The sequence below is a fragment of the Lepisosteus platostomus genome, unplaced genomic scaffold (assembly GCF_059453375.1).
Source record: "Lepisosteus platostomus isolate fLepPlt1 unplaced genomic scaffold, fLepPlt1.hap1 Scaffold_66_H1, whole genome shotgun sequence".
In the NCBI taxonomy this organism is placed as follows: domain Eukaryota; kingdom Metazoa; phylum Chordata; class Actinopteri; order Semionotiformes; family Lepisosteidae; genus Lepisosteus; species Lepisosteus platostomus.
In genome coordinates, this window is record NW_028291680.1 from 175,327 (window position 1) to 191,609 (window position 16,283).

General features: G+C 47.1%; 3 non-coding genes across 3 annotated transcripts; all 3 read right to left on the reverse strand.

Moving 5' to 3' along the window:
* Window positions 1-11,185: 11,185 nt before the first annotated feature.
* trnap-agg (transfer RNA proline (anticodon AGG)) lies at window positions 11,186-11,257 on the reverse strand. The gene has a single exon. It is a non-coding gene; the product is annotated as a tRNA-Pro (tRNA).
* Window positions 11,258-13,375: 2,118 nt separating this feature from the next.
* trnap-agg (transfer RNA proline (anticodon AGG)) lies at window positions 13,376-13,447 on the reverse strand. The gene has a single exon. It is a non-coding gene; the product is annotated as a tRNA-Pro (tRNA).
* Window positions 13,448-15,564: 2,117 nt separating this feature from the next.
* Window positions 15,565-15,636, reverse strand: trnap-agg (transfer RNA proline (anticodon AGG)). The gene has a single exon. It is a non-coding gene; the product is annotated as a tRNA-Pro (tRNA).
* Between the last annotated feature and the right edge of the window lie 647 nt (window positions 15,637-16,283).

Below are 16,283 nucleotides of genomic sequence, written 5' to 3' on the forward strand. Positions count from 1 at the left end.
CAACCACGGAACGGCCAGTGTGTCCGAGTGCCAGAACTTTCCTTTGTTCTAAGAGTCTAGAGTGGAGGTTGCCAGAGAGTAACCAGCAGCAGGCCTCGTGAACAGGTCGGAACTGTGGACAGCTGAATCACTATTCAGAACTAGCTCTTCATCAGGAACGAACCAGTCCTCTTCCTGACTTGCTGGGACCCACAGTCATCTTTTCTCCTGTGCACAAACTTTGCTAGTTAAGCCAACAGTGAGCATCAGCAGCGCACCGTCGCAAGCCGCACAGCACAGCCTGGCACGGAGCCAGAGAGCGCGGATTGGACAGCAACAGCCTGCAACTGTTTCTTTGTGCCCGCAGGAGATCTGAAATCCCAAAGATTGGATGAGTATTCAACTTCAATGCATTACAGCTCGAGAATTCAATTGTTATCCAAACCAGTTGATATCAATTTAATTCCTAAGAGTTATGTACTTGTTTGAGTATCTAATGTAGAAGTTGTAACCAAGTTCACTTTACGAAACGGTCTTAATGAATGATATACTGAATGTATGTCCTCTTGATATGTGTAACACTTTGTAACTGATTGAATATATACCTTTTGTATTCTGATAACCCTCTCGATAAGATCTGTTAGGTTTACATGCATATTCTATGTATTAATAAATGTATCCTCGTGTGTTAGTACCTGTGTGTGTGCGTTGTTTGAGTTATGTCGCATGGTTGGATTCTAAAGCCATCAAAAGAATGAACTTTGTGATTTACTGCTACAATTAATAATTGTCTCAGTAAATGCCCAAACCCTACAGAACTGGTGCCTTCAGAGACCCACTATGATTACATATTTGGCGTCCCTGGACCGGTTTTCCCTACATTATTTGGCGTCCCTGGGTCAGCTTAATCTACAAAGATAATATATTTCAAGGATGTAAATGCTGTGCTACAGTACGTGCAGAATTTTAGAAAACAGTGTATCAACAAAGTACACTGTTTAGGTTACTTTAGAAGACAATGTACCAAAACAATATATGCTTTCTGGGTCGTTAGAATTAGCTGAAAGTAACTGATTAGCTTTGAATAACAAATCTAGTGCTTCTTCTCTCGCTTTTTGATGTAATCAGTTTTCTCTTAGGGAAAGGGGAACTTTTAGAAAGGACAAAGCGCTGAGCTTTTTTACAGCGCAACATCTTTTAAAAACCCTGTACTGCTTGTAACAAATTGAGTCTCTGGTTGCACTTTGCGAAGTGGCAGCAGGGCTTGCAATATTGAAATAAAGACCTTACTCAGGTGAGAACTCTCTCTTGTGGCTTCCTTGATAGTTCCATGACAATTTGGGGGCTCGTCCGGGATCAGAAACCTGAACGCGAACGGCTGCTGAAACTCCATCTGGACCCTGACAATTTTAGCAAAATTGGACGAACCTCAGAGGATAAATTGTTTATCCTTCCAGAGACGCGTCTGGAGAATTGGCAGCTGTCTGACGCCAGTAAGTGATCCTTAAAAATTAATAGTTTGAGAAGCGAGCCACAGGGGTGTTCTCACGTGGGTTTGATTAGTCTGGGACTCATATAAAGAACTTATCTTAACACAGACGTGTGGTTTTTGCTCTGCGGAGTAGTTGATGTGATAAGGTTCTAAGTAAGGCACCGATTGGTAAAAATGGGAAATTAAAATTCAAAGATGAAAATGGGACCGAGCAGTCCAGCAAAAGTACATGTACGACAAATTCAGAGAAACAATTATAGCCTGGGTTAGAGTAAAAAAAATGTTTTATGTTCATGAACTGTAAAGCTAGGGTAATAGGTGTAAGGGAACTTGCACATAATTTATATATGATAATTAGGGGCCCATAACTATGAAGGATCTTTGTAAGTGAATCAGAATGGACAGAGGAAAGTTGAATTAGGAAAAATAAGTTTTCTGAAGAAGGGGAAACTAAGAAGAGAAGGAGAAGAACGGAAAGAAAGTGAATTGGAAAGCTTATGTAATGGAAAGAGAAATCACAGAAATAATGGGAAGCTTCAAAAAAGACTAGTCTTGAAACTAAAGAACAGCAAGCTGCAGCTAAAGTCATGACCATGCCTTCTAAAAAGAAAAAGTCTCCACCAAAACTAGAAAGCGGTCCGGAGCCAAAGCCTTTTCACTTGTTCGTGAAATGCCAATGTGCACTTTAACAGGTCCAGAAGGAACTCCAGCATATGTACATTGACATTGGTCTCCTAGTGAATTATTTGCATTAGTTAAGTCTTTTCCTAAATTGCCTGATGACCGTAAAGAATTTTGAAGAAAGGCAAGCCTTGTTCTTGATTGTCTTAAGCCTAATTACAGTGACATAACCTTGTTGCTAGATTATATTGTTCCTAAAGGTTTACAACGTCCTCTAAAAAGGAGGAGGCAGATTGGCGGATATGTAACCCAAATGATGAAGAAGTATCCATCTAAATTAAACCACACGGACATGGAGAGGAAAAGTTAGGCGACCGCTTCTAAAAAGAGGTAAGGACTCCTCTTTTCTAAAAAGTCCCTTGTCCTCTCCATGTTGCTGTGGTGCTGAAGCAAGTACAACAGAAAAATGAGTTAATGGTGTATGTGTTTTTAGATGCCTGTTTTGTGAAGGTGGGGTAGAAAAAAGGGATTGCTGAAGGAATAGCGTCTCGCCCTGCCCGTGCGAAACAATCCAGGTGTTGCATCCTGGTACACGACTGCAGTATGGCTGAAGGTAGTAACTAGAACTGTACTCACAGAAGAGCCGAAAATGGTAACTCGATTCAACTGTGTGTTTAAAGCCAGGATTTGGAACCTGGTCCGTGATCCTGAATTGTGATAGTTCGTCAGTTTGTCTCGACTGGGGGGTTCCGCGGGGCGCGTGGGAGAAGTGAAAATGGTTTGGTGTGAAGAAAAAAAAAAGTTTGATTAATCCAAAGTGAAACAAAGAAATATGTCGGACGGAATTTAGGCTGAACAGGAATGTAGAAAAGTGCATGAACATTTGGATAAAAATAAACAATATTTAGAGGAATATTTGAGAATTCAACAGAATATCATAGATGAGACACAAAAATCACTGATGGAAAAGCTAAAAGCAATGGCTGAACGAAACGAAGTTATATATGCAGAAAAAGAAACAGCAAAAGAAGAAATAGAACGCCTTAAGAGAGAATCTAGGAGAAGGGTGGGAATTAGTGTGGAGATTTTTGAAAGAGCATTACCCACCGAAAACTGATTAGACAGCATGTCAGCAGAAGGAAGTGAGGATGTTTCAGATTTTACAGAAAGGTTTATAGCTTTATGGATATTATACTCGGGGTTAGCCGATGAGAAGGAAGTGAATGAAGATACTTCCACAGTAATAAAACAAATTTACTTGAGTGGGTTGATGTTGCTGATGATAAAACCTGATGTTGCCAAGAATGTACAACTATGCTTTCCTGATATTACGGACAGCGGAGACAGATTTGATTTAATAACTCGTGAAGCATGCATGCAGAAGTGCGAGCGCTGCAAATGGGGTAAAAAGACTCCCAAGGAGGAGAAAAGGGAGCCGCCAGTTTGTTGAAATTATTGTGCGACTTTAATGTTATACCGAGATATAAAACCCCAAAGACAAAACTACTAATAAGCTGGTGTACAGTTACTAAAAAAAAGGTGTTTTTTGGAGAAATTGTAAGAAAGAGGCTTGATTTCACAATTAAAGAACATGTCAGAAGCTGAAACGAGAGCCGTGCGTGAACTAACAGTTTTAATCTAGTAAACCCCTCTGTAGCCTTCCTAAATTAATCTCAGGATTTAAATAAAAGTGAAATAATCTTACAGTGTGCAGTAACTGGGGGACACAGGAGCACAGCTGTCCTGTTTTTAGACTAAAACAGCATAAAGATGTGATATAAAGTTTTCTAACGGGTAACAGGAGGCTACAGGAGAAGGGGTGCAAGGGTTGTGTTTAAAGCAAATATAAGCTGTCACAGTCTGCTTGGGAAAAGATGTACAGTTTCAACTACTGATGTGGGTGGGGGACACCCCAGACCTATTTTAGGCCCAGACCGCAGCATTTTATAAGGAATTACTGCATGAAATAGCATTTATGTAAACTAACTCAATAGAGTTATGTGATATTGTGATTGTTTTACCTAATTACGGAATCCATAAGGTCGGGCTACTCCAAGTATTGGATCTAAAGAGGAAAAAAAGGAGTATAAAACCAACTACATGATAAAGCCAGGGTGAATGCCTTCTCAGAACGAGCTTGTCCAGTGACGTATTGGTTTAAGGGGGGTAGTGCAGTCTAAAGACAAAATTGCCTTGACCCCTGCAGCACAAACTGTTTTTGATGTTTTGAAACAAGCTTTCTTGCAGACACTGGCCCTGGACTGTATTCCCTCAGACTGATCATCTGCATGTAATCTGTCTGTAAGTGAAAGAAATGGGTTGTGAGCCGTTGTGCTGGTGCAGGAGCATGGAGATAGGCATCGTCTGGTGGGTTATTATTATTCAGGACCCCTTGATGCGGTGGCCAAGGGGCCGTGTTTATGTGTTGTGCAGGCTACCTGCCTGGCTGTATAAACTGTGAATAATCTGGTGTAGAACTAGCAGACCGAATGAAAATATTTAATTGAAACTTGTAAATATGCTAAATGGAAAATTGTAGCAATTTATATAGACTGTATATATACATTTGGTGTATGCCACAATTTTGGATGGCAGTGAAGGAATAGGGATTTCCCCAACATGGAAGGGACTCCAATCAAGAATGCTGGGTTTGTCTCTGAACTGTTAGAAGCTTTGCAGCTACTGACTGAAGTAGCTGTGGTAAAGTATAAATCACATAATAAAGAAATGTTTCCAGTACCTCGAGGGAACAACTTTGCAGATGTAGCTGTCAGGTGCACAGTCCTGGTAGAACAGGAGTCTGAGACCCCTGTGAGACCTCTGTTGGTGAAAAGGGGACAGCTACAGGATATTCAGGCTGAGGCCTCTAAAGCAGAGAAAAGGACATGGTTAGAAAAGAGTGTGGTGCTGCCAGCACACTGGACGCTCTGCATGCCCTCACAGCCTAATGCCCTTTGTAGCTCGACTAATGCACTGTGTCGGACACCTGGGTGTGAGTCAAATGGTGTGCTGGTTACCCAAACCTGGGTGGGGACCGTGTTTGAAGCAGTAGCCACTTATGTGGCATCTCAATGTGATGCTTATCAAAGGAACTCAACTACAGTTCAGGTGCAGGTGCTACAGCTCAAAAGGCCTGCTCCTGAGAAACCTTTCATGCAGTACCAAATGTTTACAACCTTGGCTCTTATAATCTGTTTTCCCAGTGGGTTGCTGTCACTGCCCCTGTGTCTACCAAACACTTGATGATGGAGATAAGCCCTTGGTGGGCACTGCCCTACCGCATGTATTATGATCAAGGGACAGGCTGTGGCTGGATTATTCGGGGTGAGATGGACTGAGATCACCCTCAGTCTGCTAGAACAGTGGAATGAAGGAACAGAAAAGATTGACTAGACATCAGACTGAAGGAACACCATGGGATGCGGGCTGGATCAAACAGAACTGTGTAATAGAGCCTGTTTGATATCATCACAGGCCAATCAACGAAACTTCCTAGAGGGATGAATTTGGCTAATGGATTGTTGAATTTGCTAATTCTCTATTGTAGTATTGTAGGTTGTTAATTGAAGAGGTGCACGGGGCTGGTGAACAGGTGCTGGACACTTGGAGACCTCCAGTAGAGGGAAGACACGACCTGATACCTGGCGAGTGGGTGTGGGTGAGGAAGATATACCCTGCCAGATGTTGCAACCCTGCTGGGAAGGACCATATCAAGTGCAACTGACTACCGACTCTGCCATCTGAGTGACAGGATGAGATCGCTGGATCTACGCATTGCGCTGACACCGAACCACTGCACCAGAGACTGAGTGAACATTATTATATTGTCACTGTTTCTGTGTTTGTTGAGCTTCCTGAGGGGGGGTGACAGTGTACCTGTTAAGTGTAAGGAGTTTTACTTTAATAAATGGGGATATGGAATCAATACTTTTTCAGTCAGCCACAAATAATAATCAGAGCTCCTGTTGGGATTGTATTGCTATAAAAGATCCTCATGGGAGTAATCCCCTTTGGTAGAGGTGATTATTTAGGTTAATTGGCATGGGTAAATAGCCCTGCTTTTAGTCTGAGTGTAACTCAGATGTATTAGAATGGAAATAACTGTATGCTCCTCGCTATAATCACAGTTTTAGGCCATTCTCTATTAGGGTGATAGACAGCTGTTTAGGTGAGCAAAGACTAAACAGTACTTGTATTCTAGACAATTATTAGCAAATTAATGACTTAGCAAAGCACATCTATGATGAAGAAAAATATATATCATAATTATAATCCAGATGATTGGGGCATTGGTGCATGGCTACAGTCTGTGCTAGGATCCTGGAGAGGGTCTCTGGTTCAATACATATTTGTGTGTCTGGTATTATTCGTTATAATCATACTGTTAATATCCTGCTGGAAAAACATGTGGACTAAAGCTGCTGCTTCTGTGCTAATTGTATGCCCTGAAGGGATCATGAAGGTCAAAAAATGATTTCATGGGAAAGGTTCTCTTATCTAGTGGCAGAACCTGATGGGTAGAACAATATAGTTTTAAGGGGGGGTTACCCTTGGGAGTGATTCCCCTAGATGCACATTATTATTATGATTTGTTTGTTCATAATAAGATGTTTTGCAGGAACGGGCCAATGAGAAATTTTACAACTTCAGCTACAATTGTTCTGCAAAATGGCACAGCTGAGGCAGTGGAACAATGTGTAGATTTTTCTAAGAGTTATTACTCTTCTGGTGAAAGACTTCAGGAAAAAGAAGTGGTGTTCACTCAGGTGGAGGGGGCCGTACCAAGGCTGCTGACCACTGCGACTGCTGTGAAAGTCACGGAAAGGGTGCCCTGAATTCATGCCTCCCACTGTAAAAGGGTCACAAACGAACTGAGCAAAGCGCAGGAGTGATGTCTCCACAGGGATAGATGGGGATCACATGCTTGGGACTGATGTGCCCAGCCTTTTTCCTTTTTATGTGGAAGCCTGTCACCACCCAGAAAGAGGAAGAATCTAAATGCGAAGCCTCTTTGTATACAAACTGGCTGAATGAAACTGATAATGAGGGGGATATGAGTAATTTGTGGTATAAACTTATAAATCATACTGTAAAGTTAAAGAAATTTAATGCATCTTGTTATGTATGTGCTTTAATGCCTCATTCTACAGCTTCACCCATTTCTCTCCTGGTTAGAATCACTGTTTGGGCCAGGGGGAATGTTTTTCTTTAAGTTACTAACACCGATTATAGTAGCTGTGATACTTGTCTTCCTGTTTTTGTGTTGCTGTACGACATATTATTCCAATGCTTTGAAATATGGTAATGAATATGTTTGCGTATCAGTATGTTCTGATAAGAACGCAAGAATCCGAAGTATGGGAGCCCCCTGGGAGTCCATATTGTAACGCCCTCGCCTGGTGGTGAGGAGGAAGCGCCCCTAGGCGCTCGTAGTACCGCTGGGCATGCTGGGAGTGGTAGCCGGGGAGAGTCTGAGGGTCAGCACGATGACCAGCGGCTGACCCTACCTGTGTAAATAATGTCCTAGTAATTCTAGTGCCCTGTGTAGTCCTGTAAAAGTATAGTGTGTTGTTAGGTAATTACCACCCTAAATATGTGTACGTGTTCCGTCAGTCTCCTCATGTGTGTGTAGATCCTGTGTTTGGTTTTGTGTGGTTGTAAATGAATAAAGCTAATGTTTGTTTGGGTGGGACGGGCTCTCCTCCAAGCTCTACAGACACTTTCAGCAGTCCCTGGGGCCCCTCCTTCTGGAGGTGTTCCAGGAGATTGCCAGGACCGGCGCTCTGACCCCATCTATGAGAAGGGGGGTGATCTCTCTTGTCTACAAAAAGCAGGGGGATCCCTCCCTTTTGAAAAACTTTCGCCCGATCAGTCTGTTGAACACAGACTATAAGATACTAACTCGTGTTCTCTCCCTCAGGCTCGGGAAGGTTCTGCCCAGGATCCTGTCGCCTTCGCAGACCTACTGCGTCAAGTGGAGAGACATCGCGGACACGGTGTGCTCCATCAGAGATGTTGTGGACCTTATGCGGGAGCAGCCGAGGGGTGGATACGTCCTGAAACTGGACCAGGAGAAGGCCTTCGACAGGGTGGAGCATTCCTTCCTGTTTGAGGTCTTGAAGAGCTTTGGCTTCGGCGAGGCCTTCATCTCCTGGGTGAGGCTCGTGTACAAGGGGATCGTGAGCTGTGTCAAGGTGAATGGTTCCCTCACGAGCTTCTTTCCAGTGACCTTGCCTGGGGGCACCGCCACCTCGTTGATCTACCAATATGCTGACGACACCAGACTGACGTTGGCAGAGGTGGCGGAGATCTCGGCCATTTTAGAGGTGGTGCAGGCCTACTGCGCTGCCTCGGGCGCCAAGGTAAACTTGGAGAAGTCTGAGGTCATGCCGGTGGGGAGGGCAGACCTTGCCCCGCTCTTCGGTTACCCTTTCAGGGTTGAGACGGGTCACCTGAAGGTCCTTGGCATCTACATTAACGCTGATGAGCAGGCCACTGGGCTTCTCCTGTGGAAGGAGAAGCTCATTAAGATGAGGGCAAATTAAATCGGTGGAGACACAGGTCCCTGACCCTAAAGGGAAGGGTCCTGCTCGTTAACACACTGTGCCTGTCCCTCTTGTGGTACCCACTTTCTGTGATGCCTCTTCCTGAACGGGTAGAGAATGAGATTAGGCAACTGGTGGTGGGATTCGTGTGGGAGGGGAAGCCTCCGCGGGTCACTCATGACACCCTCATTGGGAAAATCTCCAGGGGTGGGCTGAAGCTGTGTGATGTAGGCCTGAAGCTGAAAAGCTTTAGGCTGAAAGTAGTGAAGAAGTTCCTTGACCTGGATAATGTCAGCATTTGGAAGATTGGTATGGGAAGCTACCTCGAGACTTGCGGGGGCTTGGGGCAGGAGACTCTCCTGGTGAGGCTGACTCCGGGGTTGATAAAACATCTGCCCTCCTTTTACAGGGAGGTCCTGCTGGCGAGGGGGTAGTTCATGTCCCAGCATGTGTCCTACATGCCGGAGACCCGGGCCCAGATTCTGGAACAGCCTCTGTTCCTCGACCCCCTGCTGGTGTCTCGATGGAACAGGCAGCTCTACGAGGCTGGCATATCCAAGGTCAAGGATCTTCTTTATGAAGTAAAGGACGGATTTCTGCCCACCCAGGCTATTGTCGACGCTGTGCGAGAGGTCGACGACGAGCTGCCTGTCAGTAAGATCCGTCAGGATTACGAGCAGCTCAAACTCGGTCTCCCGGACAGTTGGCTGGAGAAGCTCCATCTACAAGACGGGGCAGCAGGCCCGGCCTGGCCGGAGCTGAGGGTGAAGTGGGGGGACCGTGGGGTGGACCTCCTGGGGTTCACCACCAGCATGTTCTACAGGCTGATGGTGGCGAAACGCTTCAGAGTGCCGGTCTCAGAGGTGTTCTGGGGTAAGATCTTCCCCCAGCTCGAGCCAGGGCGTACTTGACGGATCTGCTGGATGGCCTGTTTCGCTCTGTTCGAGGAGCTGTTCTTGACGGGGTGCCCTGGAAAGAGCTGTTCCTCTTTGGGTACCGCGGGTCTGAGAGGGGGGTTAACGCCATTTTAGTGAACCTCCTCCTCAGCCTAACGAGGACAGCTGTCTGGGAGAGGAGGAACCTCATGATGTACAATGGCCTGAAGCCAGACCTTGTCAGGCTGTGCATTGCCAGGGTGAAGGACTGCTTCTCTCTCAGCCTGGCCTACCGCAGGGCTGAGAGGCGGATGGCCGACTTTCGCAGGATCTTCTTAAAAAATAACATCTTTGTGGACCTGCGGGAGGAAGGCCTGTACTTCCGGCTCTGAGATGGGGGTGTCTTTGAACAAAAGACACACACGGCTCCACCCTTTTCCACCCCTGAATAGCATTGGCGAGTTGAATAGCATTCAATTCACATCGAATAGCATTGGCCCCTGAATAGCCCCTGAATAGCATTGGCGTAGCTCAGCACTGGGCCACTGGGCACAATTTCCCACCGTTTCCAGAGTGTAGTGGTTATCACGTTAGCCTCACATGTGGAATGTCCCCAGTTCAAAACAGAGCAGCTTTTTTTGTTGCCACGCACACTGTTTGGGGATTCGCCTAGCGCTGTGATTGAACAGACCCACTCACCTCTTAGTGTGGCGGGATCTGCACAGTGCATGTCGCAGCGCTTTCTGCTTTCACTTCAATGTGCTTCCTGATGTCGAGTCGTGTGCTGTGCAGAGGCTCTGAAAGCGAGAGCAATGAAAAAGTGCACAGCGCTGTGAAAGAAAACACAGAGAAGTGAAAGGCAGTCCTTTCTCTAAGACCGGGGTAAAGTTAGCTTGAAGTTCAAAAATGATTTTGGCACACCTGTAGTGCTTTCGCGAAATCTCTTAGAGTTACAAAAACACTTGCTTTGTGTATAAAATGCATTATGAATGCTTTCTCAGCCTTCACTTTGCCATTTTTATGACTTTTTTTTACCACGCTCAAATATTGTTTTGTCCATATCTTCACAATGGAAGCACAGAACGTCTTCAAACCAAATGCATTTTAAAGACCACAACTTGTGGAAATTTCCACATTCTCTACATCAAACTTTCAGTGAGCTAATTTAGTTTTTCATCGATGCGTAATTACGCACTAACTGGAACCCGGGGGACCGCTGTGTGCACATGTTCACAATGCGAGACATACTGTTCAATACGGCTTCATGCGAAAAACCCGTATATGACCTTAGGAAGCAGAACAGTGCAGTGCAGAACAGTGCAGTCTCCAATTACCCAGACTGTAAGATGTTCAGCGAGCCGCACACGTTTCGGTGGCTGAGAGAGGGCAGTTTTTGCTTCTGCATTTCCCAAGTAAGGACGCATGACAACAAGCGATCGCGGTGCTCATCTACGACACAGTGGTGATGAGTTTTCAGTACGTGTTCTTTTGAATGAGCAATGAGGTTGCCGCCTTGGACAGCTGACTGCACGCTCTCATTGTGCCACGTGATGAGAATTCACCAGGCTCGTTCAGTCATTAGTCACATTCCATCGTTTGCCATAAGCAGACGCTGCGAAGTGATGTGGATATCAGTTCCCAGTCTTGTGGAAGAGGAGGAAAAGAGCACACGAGGGCTCGTCCGGGAGTTGAACCCGGGACCTCTCGCACCCTAAGCGAGAATCATACCACTAGACCAACGAGCCACAGCAGCACTTTCCATTTCAGTCTGTCAGCGAGCTTGAGGATGGGGAGAGGCGCCATTCGCTCGTCCAGTCAGACCTTCATCAATAAGTCAAGAAAGCTGCAATTACACGACTGCCTTGCAGACGAAGGGCAGTGAACTGTGCCCGGTAAGAGGGGAACAAGCGGCACTAGGTGACGCCGAGGCATAAGTCCCAGCGAGGGGGGTTGGCTTGTATGGTACAGCGCTTGCTTTGCATGTGGGAGATAGCAGGATCAATTCCCGCATCCTCCAGGTGTGTGCTTAGAGCTTGATGTGCTGAAAGGTGTCCTTTAGCCTGTGGTCCCGCCTTACATGGAGAGCATCGTGCAGCTGTCAAGCGTTTCGCAGCCACGCCCCCTTTTCATCTTCTCTCTGGCTTAAGCGTCACTCCGCCCCTCTCTCTTGACATTTCATGTCAGCATGTCAGAAGTCCGAGTGACATTTTTAATGGCTGAGTGAGGGCACGATGCTGAAGCAGAGAGGCCACTTCAGCCACAGAGACTTGTGCTAGGTGAGATCTGAAAGACGGACTCGCAACAGAAACAGACCAAAAATGTATCGGTGAGATCAAAAGGCAAATGCAACATTCAGCAGAGGGCGTCTAAAGATTAGGGAACGGGCGACTGAAATCCATGTGAGGCAAACTTTCCGGTGTGTGTACTGCAGCTGGGCTTGTTGGCGTAATTGGTAGTGCGTCAGTCTCGTCATCTGAAGGGCCTGAGTTTGATCCTCACACGGGGCAGGGCTGCTTCCTCTCCTGCTCTTTTCAAACACTTGCGGCAACTGTTCGCTCATAACCACGTCTGGAATGCATGACCTTTACACGGGCGAGAAGCAACGCCGCATCCCTTTTCTAAAGAACATTCACATTCAGAAATAAGTCAAGAAATTTGCCATTACTTTCGCTCGCACTGCTGTCAGCCTGCCCATGTTGCCAAAGAAAGATTCACTCGGCGTCAACATGACAGAACAGCAATCACTTGAAAACAATGTTCCACACTCCGTAAGCAAGAACTTCAGTGTTTGCAGTCACCCGATATGCCGATAGTCAAAGGAGCGCAAAACACGAAGCGTCAAAAGACAAGATGAGTTGATGGAAAGAGCGTTGAATTGATGAGCACAAAAGTTCAGCTCGTACAATAGGCAACGAAGGTCTCAGCGTCGTCATCGCACTTGAAAGGACTGCCTTGCAGACCAAGGGCAGTGGGCGGTGCCCGGTAAGAGGGGCAGAGGCGGTAAGACATGATGCCGAGACGCATGAAGCGAGAGGGATTAGCTCAAATGGTAGAGCGCTCGCTTAGCATGCAAGAGGTAGCGGGATCGATGCCCGCATCCTCCAGGTCTGAGTTTGGATCTCCGGAAGCCCGGTGCTCTTGTTTAGCTTCTCCGACTTCTGACAGGTGCTCCTCCGTTGCGGAGAGAATGTCCTTCAGTTGTCAAGCGTTGAAGGGCCACACCTCCTTCCCAACCTCAGTCTGCACTGAGTGCGTCTCCGGCATTTTCTCGTCCAATTTGTCAGCTTAGCAAGTGAAAAGTATATCCGAGTGAAAACAGTGCTGATAATACTCTCACGACTTGTTAGAAGACGTGCTTTTGATCATCGATTGCTTAACAATCACATTCGTTCGACTTGAGCCATCAAGCCCGTAGTTTTCCTTCAAATCTTGAAAGCTCTTAGTGAGAACATCATAGGCTGCAGGACGCCCCGTAACTTGATTACTTCAACAGAAAGAAGAGCAGACAGCTCGACAAAAATGTGAGGCGCAGAGAGCGCAAGGCGAGCCCCACACGTTTCGGTGGCTGAGAGAGGGCAGTTTTTGCTTCTGCATTTCCCAAGTAAGGACGCATGACAACAAGCGATCGCGGTGCTCATCTACGACACAGTGGTGATGAGTTTTCAGTACGTGTTCTTTTGAACGAGCAATGAGGTTGCCGCCTTGGACAGCTGACTGCACGCTCTCATTGTGCCACGTGATGAGAATTCACCAGGCTCGTTCAGTCATTAGTCACATTCCATCGTTTGCCATAAGCAGACGCTGCGAAGTGATGTGGATATCAGTTCCCAGTCTTTGTGGAAGAGGAGGAAAAGAGCACACGAGGGCTCGTCCGGGAGTTGAACCCGGGACCTCTCGCATCCTAAGCGAGAATCATACCACTAGACCAACGAGCCACAGCAGCACTTTCCATTTCAATCTGTCAGCGAGCTTGAGGATGGGGAGAGGCGCCATTCGCTCGTCCAGTCAGACCTTCATCAATAAGTCAAGAAAGCTGCAATTACATGACTGCCTTGCAGACGAAGGGCAGTGAACTGTGCCCGGTAAGAGGGGAACAAGCGGCACTAGGTGACGCCGAGGCATAAGTCCCAGCGAGGGGGGTTGGCTTGTATGGTACAGCGCTTGCTTTGCATGTGGGAGATAGCAGGATCAATTCCCGCATCCTCCAGGTGTGTGCTTAGAGCTTGATGTGCCGAAAGGTGTCCTTTAGCCTGTGGTCTCGCCTTACATGGAGAGCATCGTGCAGCTGTCCAGCGTTTCGCAGCCACGCCCCCTTTTCATCTTCTCTCTGGCTTAAGCGTCACTCCGCCCCTCTCTCTTGACATTTCATGTCAGCATGTCAGAAGTCCGAGTGACATTTTTAATGGCTGAGTGAGGGCACGATGCTGAAGCAGATAGGCCACTTCAGCCACAGAGACTTGTGCTAGGTGAGATCTGAAAGACGGACTCGCAACAGAAACAGACCAAAAATGTATCGGTGAGATCAAAAGGCAAATGCAACATTCAGCAGAGGGCGTCTAAAGATTAGGGAACGGGCGACTGAAATCCATGTGAGGCAAACTTTCCGGTGTGTGTACTGCAGCTGGGCTTGTTGGCGTAATTGGTAGTGCGTCAGTCTCGTCATCTGAAGGGCCTGAGTTTGATCCTCACACGGGGCAGGGCTGCTTCCTCTCTTGCTCTTTTCAAACACTTGCGGCAACTGTTCGCTCATAACCACGTCTGGAATGCGTGACCTTTACACGGGCGAGAAGCAACGCCGCATCCCTTTTCTAAAGAACATTCACATTCAGAAATAAGTCAAGAAATTTGCCATTACTTTCGCTCGCACTGCTGTCAGCCTGCCCATGTTGCCAAAGAAAGATTCACTCGGCGTCAACATGACAGAACAGCGATCACTTGAAAACAATGTTCCACACTCCGTAAGCAAGAACTTCAGTGTTTGCAGTCACCCGATATGCCGATAGTCAAAGGAGCGCAAAACACGAAGCGTCAAAAGACAAGATGAGTTGATGGAAAGAGCGTTGAATTGATGAGCACAAAAGTTCAGCTCGTACAATAGGCAACGAAGGTCTCAGCGTCGTCATCGCACTTGAAAGGACTGCCTTGCAGACCAAGGGCAGTGGGCGGTGCCCGGTAAGAGGGGCAGAGGCGGTAAGACATGATGCCGAGACGCATGAAGCGAGAGGGATTAGCTCAAATGGTAGAGCGCTCGCTTAGCATGCAAGAGGTAGCGGGATCGATGCCCGCATCCTCCAGGTCTGAGTTTGGATCTCCGGAAGCCCGGTGCTCTTGTTTAGCTTCTGCGACTTCTGACAGGTGCTCCTCCGTTGCGGAGAGAATGTCCTTCAGTTGTCAAGCGTTGAAGGGCCACACCTCCTTCCCAACCTCAGTCTGCACTGAGTGCGTCTCCGGCATTTTCTCGTCCAATTTGTCAGCTTAGCAAGTGAAAAGTATATCCGAGTGAAAACAGTGCTGATAATACTCTCACGACTTGTTAGAAGACGTGCTTTTGATCATCGATTGCTTAACAATCACATTCGTTCGACTTGAGCCATCAAGCTCGTAGTTTTCCTTCAAATCTTGAAAGCTCTTAGTGAGAACATCATAGGCTGCAGGACGCCCCGTAACTTGATTACTTCAACAGAAAGAAGAGCAGACAGCTCGACAAAAATGTGAGGCGCAGAGAGCGCAAGGCGAGCCCCACACGTTTCGGTGGCTGAGAGAGGGCAGTTTTTGCTTCTGCATTTCCCAAGTAAGGACGCATGACAACAAGCGATCGCGGTGCTCATCTACGACACAGTGGTGATGAGTTTTCAGTACGTGTTCTTTTGAACGAGCAATGAGGTTGCCGCCTTGGACAGCTGACTGCACGCTCTCATTGTGCCACGTGATGAGAATTCACCAGGCTCGTTCAGTCATTAGTCACATTCCATCGTTTGCCATAAGCAGACGCTGCGAAGTGATGTGGATATCAGTTCCCAGTCTTGTGGAAGAGGAGGAAAAGAGCACACGAGGGCTCGTCCGGGAGTTGAACCCGGGACCTCTCGCACCCTAAGCGAGAATCATACCACTAGACCAACGAGCCACAGCAGCACTTTCCATTTCAATCTGTCAGCGAGCTTGAGGATGGGGAGAGGCGCCATTCGCTCGTCCAGTCAGACCTTCATCAATAAGTCAAGAAAGCTGCAATTACACGACTGCCTTGCAGACGAAGGGCAGTGAACTGTGCCCGGTAAGAGGGGAACAAGCGGCACTAGGTGACGCCGAGGCATAAGTCCCAGCGAGGGGGGTTGGCTTGTATGGTACAGCGCTTGCTTTGCATGTGGGAGATAGCAGGATCAATTCCCGCATCCTCCAGGTGTGTGCTTAGAGCTTGATGTGCCGAAAGGCGTCCTTTAGCCTGTGGTCCCGCCTTACATGGAGAGCATCGTGCAGCTGTCAAGCGTTTCGCAGCCACGCCCCCTTTTCATCTTCTCTCTGGCTTAAGCGTCACTCCGCCCCTCTCTCTTGACATTTCATGTCAGCATGTCAGAAGTCCGAGTGACATTTTTAATGGCTGAGTGAGGGCACGATGCTGAAGCAGAGAGGCCACTTCAGCCACAGAGACTTGTACTAGGTGAGATCTGAAAGACGGACTCGCAACAGAAACAGACCAAAAATGTATCGGTGAGATCAAAAGGCAAATGCAACATTCAGCAGAGGGCGTCTAAAGATTAGGGAACGGGCGACTGA